Here is a 12,704-nt window from a genome sequence, read left to right on the forward strand (position 1 = left end):
AGGATGGCAGAGTTCCCGTGGTAAATTAATGCCCAAGCCAAACTGCCTTCCTTTAAGGACTCTACAACTCCTGTTCTCTGGCATTAAATATACATGATGTCTTTAAATGCCCCAATATAGCTAAACCCACAATCTAGCTGAGATTTATTCTCTTTAATACTGATCTAGACCTGGATATTGGTGCTGTTACGCCCTCCTGGCGTATGAAAGTTTTATGGTGCAGCTGGGAGGGAATGCCTGCTGCCATCCCACTTCAGGCCATCCCTTTGGCCTGCAATCCATAATTCCACCCCATCCCTGTCTCAGGGAGCAGTTTCCCATCATTGCAGCCTAAATGTTTAATGTGGCAGAGGGAAGGATGGGTGGGGAAAGCTCTGAGTGTGGAGCGTGAATGAGCTCGCAAAAGGCAGAGATGGCTCTTGATCACAGATAAAATTGTGGGGACAAAATGAATCAAGAGTTTCCACCTCTCCTCTTGGATATTGAGGGGTTAGTTTTTTATACAATCATGAATCTTTTCCATGTAGCATTCAGAAAACAAATGCCACGTATTAATGGCTCCACCCTACTGAGTTGCTCATTTAAAGAGATAAAGTTTTTCTTTAACTGTTTTAAGAAAACCTTTTCTTGCAGCTCAATAATTAAATCATTGCTTCAGCTTTGTTTGTTTATGCTTTTGTGCAACTTTTTCCTTCCCAAATTCAGTAAATTTCTGCAGAAGGTGTGATTATAAGTAAATTCAAACACTTGCTTGAGGTGGTGTTCGCAGGGGTCCCAGGATGAGGGAAGAGATGAGAATCTTGACTCCATGTTTCAGAAGGCTGATTTATTATTTTATGATATATATTATATTAAAAGAAAATTAAATATACTAAAGAATAGAAGAAAGGATTTCATCAGAAGGCTAGCAAGGAAAGGAAAGAAATAAAATCTTGTGACTGTTCACAGCCTCGACATAGGTGGCTGTCATTGGTCATCAAATTAAAACAATTTCACATGCTGGGTAAACAATTCTCCAAATCACAATCCAAAACAGCAAAACATGAAGAAGCTGAAGCTTCTCAGGAAAAGGGACCCTAAAAAAAGGATTTTTCATAAAATATATCTGTGACACTTGCTATTGGTTGTTTTGGTTTTTTTTTTGTAATGCCACTTACTTGTCATAACTCTGTGATTCATTGCGAATAACGCACTCCTTGTAAAAGTGGCTTTTTTGCAGTGAGGGGCAATGCTTTCTTTCTAATCTCCAGTTTCATTCTTTGATTTGAAAATGCAGGTTTTAGAGACTCCACTTAAGAAGATGGATACAGCAGTGCAGTAGTGCAGTTCAATTTTGGATTTTGCCCTTTATTGGTGAGTGAAAACCACATTCCTTGTGTTTGTAGGACAGCCTGCTCATAAGTTCTGATGCTGGTAACTAAGATACAGTGCAGCAAGGTGTCTGTTTCCTGACATAATTCATTTATTAGGATTGTGGAGATGTCCATGTAAACACAATTGAGAACTGTTTGGAAGATTTCTTTATTTATCTAATTTCTCAAATGCTATCTTGTATTTCTTTTGCCCTTGTTTTCTCAGTAGCTTGTGGCTGTGTTATTCCTCTGATTTTGGTGGAAGACATTCTGTTATTATAGTTATGAATCAAGAATACCCTATGGCCATAATTTCTGGCTCTTTGCCACAGACCAAAACACACATTTTTCAATATACTGAGCTGCTGCTCTGGAAATACTTTTTAAAAATTGTGGTGATTTGCTCTGATTTTTTAAAAAGTACTATTTTCTTACATTTCCTCAATCAGCTTTTCCTTAGCTTATAAACTAGGTTGCCTTGCAATAAACAATTTCTGTTTTTTGAAGAAGAATATTTCTGGTCCTTCTAAGGTATTTCTCAGTGGAATCATGCTGGGTTGTATAAGCTGAGTAACTAAATTTAGAGATCTGTACTATTAAAAGAACAAAAGTTAAAATTGATGTCTATGAAAATGATTGGAAAATTTAGAACAGGTTTATAGATATACCTGAGCCATCATGAAAATCACTTTAAATTTAATAAAAATATTTTGAAAAATTATTTTCTCTTCTCTTTTAATAATAATCTTGGAGAGCAGGTACTGGTAAAGCTTGGGAATACTGGGTCAAGGACTGAGTAAAACAGTGGTGACCCACTGCTCTCTATGGGTGTACCCAGGGAAGAATCATCCCCTGGCAGCAATTCAGTACAATCACAGAAATTCCTACTGTGAAATGTTTACTTTTTTTTATCCTTCTGTTTGATATCTAAGGCATTTGGATTCCTGAGCATGTAGCACCCTGCACAGATATTAGATAATTTCAATCAGGGAATGTTTCCTGGTACTTTGCACTTCTTTCCTAATTTTCCCTCTGTGATCCAATACAGTAATTTGCTTTATACCTTTGAATAACTTTGGATCCGAGTAGAAGCTGAAGGTGCTCCATAATCTCCTGACTTCTGAATATGTGACTTTGCTGTTGTTAACCCAGGGCACTGAAGGTGGGTCTGTATCTAACTTCTAATCAAAGCCAAATCTGCTTCACCTTCACTGTGATAAGCCTGGGTTTTGACTTTGTGTGAGTTCCCCAGGGATTTGTGAGTGATACACAGAATGAGAAATCCTTTTTCCAGACAAAGGGCAGCCAGACCTCAGGTATTCTCTCAGCTTCCTAGACTTACTTACATTTCGAACAGCCAGAAAGAATATCAACTGAGAAATTATTACTATTGAAAAGAGATTTCAGAAAACATTGAAATAAACATGTTAAAAGGCTCAGTTGTTAGGGATACACCTACTCATGAGAGAGATGTATGAATCTCCTTTCCTGGCCCCAAAACCATCAATAAAAAATTGCACAGCAGTTCTAGGGCATCACCTGGATGCATGTGAGTTTCCCAGGTTTGCAGCCATGCCAGATTAAATTGATATACAAACCTGTTCCTGTAGTATGGCGATCCATATGTGTAAATTGCCTCGAGGAGCACATGTGAAAATAGTTCCCTATTTTAATTCCACAACCCTGTCAGCACTGCAGTGACAAACACCTCAGAACCAGGTTTGTTTTGGTCAGTTTTTCCCCAGGTTATTCAGTCAGTCTCCATTTTCCCCTCATGACATTGTTTGAAGTGCACAAGCAGCCAATAAACCTGTGGGGGATCCTCTCCTGCACTGGGAGGGATCACAGTGGAGTGATGACTGATTTCACCTCTGAACTGCTCCATGGGAACAGTTTTTAGCCACTCTGCTATGAAAGTAGATCAGTTCAGGGTAGGAGGGTGGATTTACCTGCTTGGAAAGTTCTTACAGTGGAGACATCAATTAAAGATCACTATTAGTTGTGCTTGGAGATGACTCAAGAATATTTTCCCTGTGCTTGAGACAAGAGGAATACTTTTCTTCACAGTCTGTCTGTTTCTGGGACCTCTTTCAGGTGTGTTCCTGATTCCAGGCATTTCCTCATAATCCCACTGGGTGCTACAAGAGGTTATTAGGAAGCATCCAGATGAATTTTTTTTTTTTTTTTTTTTGCCCTGGCATGAGTAAAATATCTCAGTTGATCATCATGGTTAGCTCAATCCTGCTCCTCTTAAGGTTTTGGTAGCCTCTCTCCACCCCATTTCTGTGATTTCTTACATCATATATTGCGGTACCAAAAGAATTTCTGTCTATGCAAGGAAAAATAATGCCCAAAACTGCACATGATGAAATACTTTTGATTTTTAATTCATTCATGGACACATCCATTTTTAAATGTTGCTTAAACCTCTTAAACCTGAGGGGTGCTGGTGCCATTTCCAGCCCTACCAGTGTTTGTCTTCCACTTGTAGGAGACGTTTCAGTGTCATCTTGTGCTGCTGAGATGAATTTTTTTGGAGATTCTGCATGACTCAGTAATGCCTGAGCACCCCTGCACCTGGTGAGAAGGATGCACAGGGCTCAAGTGTTTCCTGTGGAACATTTTTGAGGACCATTTCCAGTACCAAGATTTGCCAGGCAGCTGTGCCAGGCCCTGTTTCTGCACTGAGGCAGAATTCTGCAAACAGAAAGCAATTTTGCACAGTCTGTACTAAGAGTTTGGCAACAGTTGTTTGTTTCAACTTTATTACAACTCCCAGTGATTTAAAAAGACCACTGAAAACAAACGTGAAAGTTAAGAGTTCCTCACAGGTGACTTGAATTTTGCCAGCTCCCAAGATAACTTAGAAAAAAACACCCCCAGCATTTCTCTTACTGTTCCAGAGAGAATTAAGCAGGACATTTAGATCCTTTTTAGAGGGTTATCAAAAGCTGAAATTTAAAATTTATAAATTCATTAGCTTCAATTGCAAGTAAGTCCACCAGACCTCTCTTGCTTTGTGCATTTGTAGCGGCAGAAGAGACAACCTCGGGTGTTGAGGGTGACTCTGTTGCTGGCCAGCTGTAAAGGATTGAATTGAATTGAAATGAACTTCCAGCTGATTTTAGTTTTTAGAGAAAAAAATTCCAGCCTTGCCATTTCAGAAAATAGGTTGGAAATTAGAGGGTTTTTTTTTTTTTTAAAGTATGAAATATTTTCAAAACTTATTTCACAGTTTCAGAGGTTTTTATTTTCATATTCTGTGATTGTTTGTTACTGGAAGGGGCAAAACTTTAAAAAAAAACTTCAAAAAATAGCACAAATGGTCAGTTTTGATGTGTTGGCATCCCTGGCTTAGCCCATTTCCAGCTGAGCAACTGAACCTTCCTCCTGTGCAGTTTTTATACCCGTTTTAAAATTTGAGGTATCATCTTCCTACTGCAGAGTTTTATTTTGATGATAAATTGCTAAAAATAAGAAAATTATTTTGTCCAAATGATTGAGAATCCATGTTTCAAAGTAAATTCTTCAAATATAATACCATAAACCAAAATTTTTAAATGAATTAAAATTTATACTTTAATACTTTATTCATTTCAATGAATGCTTCAGGCTGGTTTCTAGAGAGTTAAATTTTTTCTTATATCAATAGTTTTCCATTACAAGCTACTGCATTTTGAAAATAACATCCAAGGAATAAGAGGTGATGAAATTCACACAACAAATAGCTATTCTGTATTCAACACCCATTAGTTCAGTGCATCATTTCAAGTGTTCATTAGCCTCATGAAGCAGAGACCTTATCTCAGCAGGTTTTATAATTGAAGCTGTCTGCTGTGAGTGAAGGAAAGGGAGATTGCAGAACTTTATTTGAGATGGAGAAATGCATCTTAAAGGGTGAAGGGTCTGTTGAGAAGTTCTGGGGTCCCCTCTTGAATATGGGGGAATGTCTGTGTGCAGTTCCTTGCTATCTTAAATATAATACCTGAAAAAAGTGAGCTACAAAAGGGCAGAAGAAATGACTTAATATCATTTTTTTTAATGTATTAGTGTTGAGTTGCACTATTTGTTCCTTGCTGAAACACAGCAGGACTGAGAAACTGAAGGTTTAGAACATGAGGTACTTAATGTTGGAGGTACAGGTGCTGCCTGCTCAGCCTTGCCTGAAGGGTGTCAAAAGAAATAATGCAATGAAATTATCAGTGAAAATGTCTCACTGGAATCCAAGGAGCCAAAAAGATTTTTTAGGCATAAATTTCAAATAATTGTAGTTTAGTTTTGGCTGGTAATTTACTGAAATGAGAGGCAGAAATGTTTAACAAAGGTTCCACACATTAAATCTTGAAAATTTTATATGAAAATCCTAATTCCTTATGATAAAGGGGTTTTAAAAAATGGGGTTTATAATATAAGTAAAATTCACTGTCAAAGACATTTATCAGACAACTCATAATATAATAGCCAGACAAAAACTTTCAAATATCTTAGACATCATGTATTGAAGTTGAACCCCATGAAAATCCAAATTGTTTTAATACACAAGTTTGAATATTTTAGTAATTTGTATTGTAGAAGAAGGAATGAAAAATTAACATCTTCAGAAATATACCCTATTAAAAAATTTAAACAATTCCCAACTCTATTTCTTTTCATGTCTATCAGAATAAACAAGACAGAAATCCCCCTTATTCCTTCAATTTTCCTACTAGCAAGTAGGAAAAAAAAATATCCCTCAAATCTTCCCATTCATCACAATATCTGATCATGCAGCAAGGATTTTTTGGGCCAATTAACTGTTCTTGATAAAATCAGTATAGCCTATTGTGTGCCAAAATGTCAACTTAAATTCAAGCAATACCTTTAGCTTTCAGGAGAGGCCCCAAATTCTCTGTTGTGCTGGGTCACACTGCTTTGCAGAGCCAGAAGCGTGGGCATGCTGTAAAAGCTGGCTCAGAGCACCAAGTTTCAGATTAATGGAGGCTGAGAGCTAAATGTTTTATCACAAATAAGGGAGAAGAAATGAATAGGAATTCCATCAGGAGTCTAGTAAAGCCGTCCTTGTTGCTGCAAGCCAAGCCTGCTTGCTGCAATCACAGAATCATGTTCATTTGATATCAATGCAGGGTGAAAAAATATTTTTCAGGCTAGGCAGAATTATTAAAGGGGGAAAAAAAGGTCTTGATAGACGTATTTTTCCCCTATATCCAATCACAAAGGAAGCAACCCAAGAGCCTCCAGTAATATTTTTAGGCTCCAAACGGGTCCCAGGTGATGCTTTTCTTTTAGATAGTCTTGCAGTGACAGCAGACCTTTAACTGAAACATCTTTCACTGAAGCTTTCCTCATAAAAGGCTGAAAGAGATAACACAGGAAGAAGACAGGCTGTCAGGAAAATTGATGGTGGGGAGGAATCTCAGCTTTTTGCTTTCACCGAGCACAAACAAAGTGCCTGATCAGTTACTTAAACCCTTCCCAGTGTGCTAGTGCTCAAAAATGGCCTGTGCAAAGAAAATAAAGTTAATTCCATCTAGGTTTCCCCACAAGGACATGGCAGGCCCACTCAAGCAGAAGTCACTGAGTGGTGCTGCCATTGCTGCAGTGCTGTGAGGAGGCATTTTAAGGTTTGGCTGTGCACAATTGCAGGAAAGTGATTTTCTCCTTGCCCTTCACAGGCACAGGGAAGCCAATTTTCAGGGATTTCTGCTCAGTGATGATGGCACACGTGCAGCTGATGGCAGGGCAGTTTTAAGGGCAGCACTAGAAGTGATGATGGTGTTGTGGCACCAGAAAACTGTTTTTTTCCTTGGGGGTGGAGCCAGGGGAGACAAAGAACACGGTGTGGGCTCTTTTCAATGTATTTAATTTAGTTGTTGTCTAGACTGGATTCTGTGCTGGTGGTTTTGCTGACATAGCATTTTTCATCTCATGTTTAGATTTTAGTGCCGCTTTTTGTGGGAATGGCAGTGTCCCCTTGTCACTCTTTTCTGAGTGGGACCTGAGTCCCAGCTTGCCTGGTGCTGATGTTAATGTGAGTGAAATCAAAACAGCCCAAGTTAACAGGCAGAACTCGTACAAACCAGCCTGAAAAGACTCCAAATAAAGCTGCCTGTCTCCATTTGTGTGTGAGTGTGCACTCCCTGTTAGTTAAATGCTGCTGCTTTTGGAAAGAAGGAAAAACGGAGCTATCCAGGAGAATAATCCTGAGATAAATTTACTTGCAATAAATGGAGTCATGAGTTTCTGCTTGTTTCAGAGTAAAGTTTCAGTTTTCTGATGAACTCTTATACTTTAGAGTTGACTGTAACCATTGCCCTTTGAAGCCTTGAGTTCAGGGGATGCTTTCATGTAAAAGATCAGGGAGTTTGGGGAGTGTTAATCTATAAATCCTTGTTCTGTCACTGTGCTGCTCTCCAATGCTCCTCTTTTTCCTGTGTACTGATTTGGCTTCATTATTCCCCTCAGGCCTAATTTCCTATCCCAGAGCCTCCTGCTAAATTTTCTTCCTGGTGATTTGGGGATTGATTTTTTCTGTAAATACCTCTGAACAATCAGAATGTGGATTTTGCTGTTTCCCTTGGAACAGGCTGCAGGGAAAGCTGACCAGGGAGTCTGATTCCCACCTTCTCCCCCTTTCTTAAAGTTTGAGTTGTCCACAGACATTGGTAGGAGCAATGAGCATCAGGAGGAGTGAAGAGCAAGCTCTGCAGAGTTTTAGATTCTTGTGGTGGGTCTGAGGTTCAGCACTCAGGAACTGAATTCAATAAAATCCCTGTTGGCCAGGCTCTGTGCCACAAATCACATAAAAGCCAGGCTGTAGCAGTCACCCCAGGATGGAAAGATTATCCTGGATCTGCTTGCTCTTCCATCTCCTACTGTCCTGCTCAGAACTCAGGGAAATTGATTTTCCAGCTTAGCCTCCAAGGAGAGAAACTTTTCCAGACCGATATCTCCCAGGGTAGAACAAAGCCAATTGATTACTAAGAATAATCCACTCATAAAAGCAGAGCTGCAGGGTGGCTTAAAGGCATGAGGTTTCTCTTTTCAGGCTCAGAGTTCTGGAGCAGGAATAAGAAGCAGAGAGTGTGTGCGTGAGGCAGGTGAGGTGCAGATGGGGGTGTCTGGATGTCATCCAAGTCAGGTGTTTCTGCCTTCTCTGCCTTCCTCTTTCTATTGAGTTTGGGTAGTCCACACTATCAACATCAAGATGCTGTTTCTTTCTAGCTTATAGCTTCTGTTTGCCTAAAAATACAATTTTTTGCTAGTCCAGGCCTTCAAAGATGGTTTTTCTAAGACCACAGCTAGAGTTTTGACGTAACTAGAATGATATTTCTTTACTTTAGAAGTAGCTTACTATTTATTTACAATATTTATTTACAATAAATGGCTTACTATTTGTTTACAATAAATAACTATTTATATACAAAATTATTACTATTTATTTACAATATTCCTAATAGGGACAGGGGAACTGCTAAATATGGATATTTTTCAAGAATGGTAACTCTTTTGTAACTTCTGTCTTATTTTGAGTGATATGAGCAGTTTAAAGGTGTTTGTGTGAGTAGCTTTTCCAGTCAGTGAGGAAGGATTTATCCAAAGACTGGCTGATGCTTGGAGTTCATCCCTGTAGTGTCTCTCTCCTTTTACCAAAAACCACAGAGCCAGTCTGGTAGTGATGCATTAAAAAGAGTTTTTTGAGTACAACTCTAATTTTGCTTTTTAACTGGATGTATAATCATTAGAAAAAAATTATCAGCATGTTCTTGATTCCTCATCTGAGTAGCCAACTTGCTGTCCTTTTTCTTTCTATTGGTACAAAAGCTTAGTACCATTTCTCCTGCATTTTCTGATTATTGTTTATTGGCTACGTACCCCTCACCCTAAGGCAAAATCCATCTGGAAAGTGCCCAGGGAAAAGCTCAGCTCTGCATTGTTACTCAGTAGACCTTTGCACTGTCTCTGTGTAAGCATTCTGTGGGCATGATATGACCTTAACAAAGAAAATGTTGCTTTCCTGCCATATACTAAATTAAATTTTTTCTAGTCTCAGTGGACTAGATTATCTGTTATAGTCAGTTAAAGATTTGAATTGTTCTACTTTGTCATGGAATACTGGATAAGATAAAATATTTTGTGTTGGATCCAGAAATGAGAAGGTATCAGAAGTCCTACCAAACCAATATCATAATTTCTGTATGATGGTTTTTTGTTTCCTTTTGTTGTTTTTTTTTTAATGAGGGAAGGGGAAGAAAGGGAAAGCAAATCTTGTTTGACCCCTGCTACAAATAATGTTATCTAAAGATCAAATCAATTTTTTAAATTTTACTCAAAAGATGGGTAAAATATGGATATACTTATATTTTTTCAGGATATACTTACAGGATATACTTACATTTTTCCATTAAAAATTAATGACTTTTCCTCTAGGTGTTGATTTTTAAAGAAAGACTTCTGCATGTCTTCCTGGTCTTAATTGGTGAATGCATTTTAGAATCTCAAAGTTTTAATTTTAAAGAATAAATGTAACTTTGGTCTTCTCCTAGTTAATACTACAGAGAGCTGAAGGTATCAGTGTTTGGCTAATACCAGCACTTTAAATTCTTACCTGTAGTTGTAGACTGTTAGTAGTGCAAGAGAAAACCTAGCTGAGGCTGAATTCCTGCAGCTGTTGGCATCCTTAAATATTCTCAGCCTCTTATTTTGCTTTATCTAAGCACCGTAGTGTAATTGCAGATAATGCAATAAAATGCAATAATAAAATTAATGGGTACTTATGTGGGAATGAACTCTTAAATACAGTTCTCTCTTTCAACTCTATGAGGAGAAGATTTCTGAGTTAATGTCAAAATTCATTTTTCTTTTTGTTTTTGTGCCACGTTCCATTTCAGTAAGGGTTGGTTTGGAGTTCAGTGCTCCAGAAAAGGAGCACTGCTGTCTGAGAATCAGCTCCTCAAATGTAGCTGCACTGATGGCTGAGCCCAAGCAGCAAGAACAGCCACTGATCACTGGCAGGTTTCACTTGCCAAGTGCAGTGTCTGCTGTGGTTATTCCCAGTTCCCAGTTCTGTCCCCCATTTCCATAATTTATGGAAAGCAAGTGAAGTAGAGCAGGAGCTGTCCTGTATCTCACTGTTTCCCATCCCTGCACTGTGGTAATGGAATACAAAATGCTCTGGCTCTTCTGTTCTGGCCAGCATGGCATGGGCTGCCCTCTGTAGCAACATGATTTTACAAGGAAGGGATTCATCTTGATAATCTTTGGGGAAGCATTCTCTGAGCAGCATGAATAAATGCAGGTCTCACAGTGTCTTTGACTCCTTCAGCCTTCCCCACTGCCTGTGGGAAATGAGCACGAGGTTCACTCTTGGCTGTTAAATTTATATCCGCTGAAAGTGATTCTCACATCCCTTCATGGCTGATTTGTATGTAGACATTATGTAGCAAGGATTTTAGGGGAGGGAGCCCTTGTGTAGAATGAGGGGCAGAAATAAATGCATTTTATGTGAGCATAGCCCAGCACATCCAGAATGAAATCCGTGCCTATTGAACAGAACAGCGTTTAGGCAATGGCTGATCTGTAAGATCAGGAGGAGAATTTTTATTTTTTTCCTGTTCTTCTTCATGGCAGAAGGAGGAAAACCTTTTAAGTGGAATGTCAGCAGATTTGACTGTGCATAGCAGTAAAAGGGGTGTCCTACTTTAATTTTGTGTAATTGTCAATATATTAAATTTCCCCCAAGTCACTTTGCCCACGACAGCAGCTTCTGAGTGATATCCCCACCTTTAACTTCACCCACAAGATTTCTCATCTTATTTTTCCCCCTTCCAGTAGAGGAGGGAGTGCTGGGTGTGTGTCTGGCAGCCAGACAATGCCACCCCACCACAGATGAGCAGGTTCAGAATTGTTTTATGTAACAGTAGTGCTCCTTGGCTTTGGCCTGAGATTCCCTTAGTTGTTTGTTTGTTTGTTTTTCTTTTACCACTTTAATATTTAACAATAGTTCAGTGGCAGCTGCCTCACTGCAAGTGCCTGAACTTTAAAACTCTCCCTGTAAAAAGTTCCCAAACACCACAAATCTTGCCATTGCTGTCATACCTGATGTGTGAGTTCTCCAGAACTTCTCTGAGAGAATAAATGCTTCAGACAATTGGAAAGCTCTTGTGCCCTGGTTCTTCAATTTTGTACTTTTTTGGACATGACTCAGTGAGATAAAGATGTTCCAGTACATCTCCTGCAGAGGAGCCGGAGAAATAAAACCAACTTGTCATTCCAAATAAATTGTCATAAATGATTACTTAGGGGGTGAGAAGAAACAAGTTCACACTATTTATTGGGAAAATAACAGGATAAAGCAAAAGCACTGAAGGATCATTAGGTTTTGTCACTGTGAAGGAAAACTGGGAGCTTAGTTGTGTTCATATGTTCAGCCTTTGGCAGATAATCGTTCTGTAATTCTGTGCTGCTTCTGACAGCAGGAAAGTCGTTGTGTCTTGATTCCCTCTCCCTTTTATTTGTATGGATCTCTGCTAAGCAAACCTCTTTAAATCAAGCTTGTTCAGGGAGCACTTTAGTCCAGTGGTCACACAGATGTTGTTTAGTCAGCTCCACAGAGATGGATTTAAACCTCCAATGTTTTCCTGAGCTCAGAACAAAACCTCAAAACCCTTTCAAAATGTGGAATGAGAATATCTGACAGTAATGTGGTTTACTGATTCAAATTCTTGATCAGAGGCTGTAACCTGATGTTATAAAACAATTTAAAATCTCAGTCTATTTCTGACACAACCTCAGTATTTCTTCCCCTGCTCAGTCCAGATGGCATTGCAGTAATTTTGTGCTTTATTATATAAACATAATAATTTCATGGCATATAATTCATAAATATTGTCTTGTATGTGTATTTTTGTGTCTATATCAGAAAGGTTCCTCAAAATAAATGTGAATTCTTTATCCCTGTTTTCCCTGATGACAGCAAGCATTTTTGGGAGGAATATTGCCCATCCTTGCTTGCTGAATATGTGACCATGGCTGGGGGGAGGATCTGAGATCCCCAACCCTAGGCCTGTTCATCTCAATGTCCAAACCTCAGCTATTTCATGTTTTTCTTCTGCTTGCAGCAGAGTGGAGAGTTTGTTGAAAATATTTTCTCCTTATGGATTTTGAGAGGTGTACAGATGTGCTGGAGAATAGCATTTGAACAGAAAAAAATGGTTTTTTGCAAGTTGAAGTCATAATTTTAAAATTATTAATTATTTTGAGAATATCACCTGCAAGGTGCTGTCCCATACCATAAATAAGAGTGGGAAAATAAATTGGTTAGTGCCAGTTCTCCAGGAAAGGGTTTTGGTGCTA

At 38.8% G+C, this 12,704-nt stretch overlaps 1 long non-coding RNA gene across 1 annotated transcript in view; it reads left to right on the forward strand.

Annotated features, from left to right (window-relative positions):
• Positions 1-1,230: 1,230 nt before the first annotated feature.
• The window catches only part of LOC143694261 (uncharacterized), a 28,624-nt gene continuing 17,150 nt past the window's right edge, over positions 1,231-12,704 (forward strand). Inside the window, exon 1 of the long non-coding RNA XR_013182605.1 lies at positions 1,231-1,353. This is a non-coding gene — a long non-coding RNA (uncharacterized LOC143694261). The remainder of the gene's footprint in view (positions 1,354-12,704) is intronic.

The sequence above is a fragment of the Agelaius phoeniceus genome, chromosome 6, assembly GCF_051311805.1.
Source record: "Agelaius phoeniceus isolate bAgePho1 chromosome 6, bAgePho1.hap1, whole genome shotgun sequence".
NCBI lineage: Eukaryota > Metazoa > Chordata > Aves > Passeriformes > Icteridae > Agelaius > Agelaius phoeniceus.